Source organism: Penaeus monodon, chromosome 27, assembly GCF_015228065.2.
Source record: "Penaeus monodon isolate SGIC_2016 chromosome 27, NSTDA_Pmon_1, whole genome shotgun sequence".
NCBI lineage: Eukaryota > Metazoa > Arthropoda > Malacostraca > Decapoda > Penaeidae > Penaeus > Penaeus monodon.
In genome coordinates, this window is record NC_051412.1 from 14,750,761 (window position 1) to 14,751,320 (window position 560).

Here is a 560-nt window from a genome sequence, read left to right on the forward strand (position 1 = left end):
GATTTAAATTTTTTTTCGAATTTTAGGCAGCGGGCATGAAACAGGAAGGGGTGGGGGGGGGGTCCCACCCCTTTTGTCAAAATCAGGGGGAGAATTGTTTAATCATCAGTAATAGGTATTTTTTTAAAGAAAACCCCCGCCCTTGTGAAAGTCTTGCAGAGAGGTCATTTTTGGCAATGTAGAAAGAATATTTTTAAAAAGTAATAATATTTCATGCATTGTGTTATTCACTGGTTTTTTCTCCTTTGTTTATTTATTCTTTATTTCGTATGGCAGACATCAGAATATCTTTTTTATTATTATCATCGATATTTTAGCAGAAATATTCTACTGAAAAAATATGTGCTAAATGATAAGCCATCAAGAAATTTTAATCTCTCAACGTCTGCATATTATCACGAAAAGCAACTATATTTAGTTCAGAAATCTGAGACGGAAAATAAACGTCAGAATGAATGCTAGATAAGGCCACGCTCTTCCCCCCACCCCACCCCACCCCTGATTGGCTGATTACCCGCCGCTCAGCCAATCAGCGACTTACATGCCGAAGGAGGGGTTTT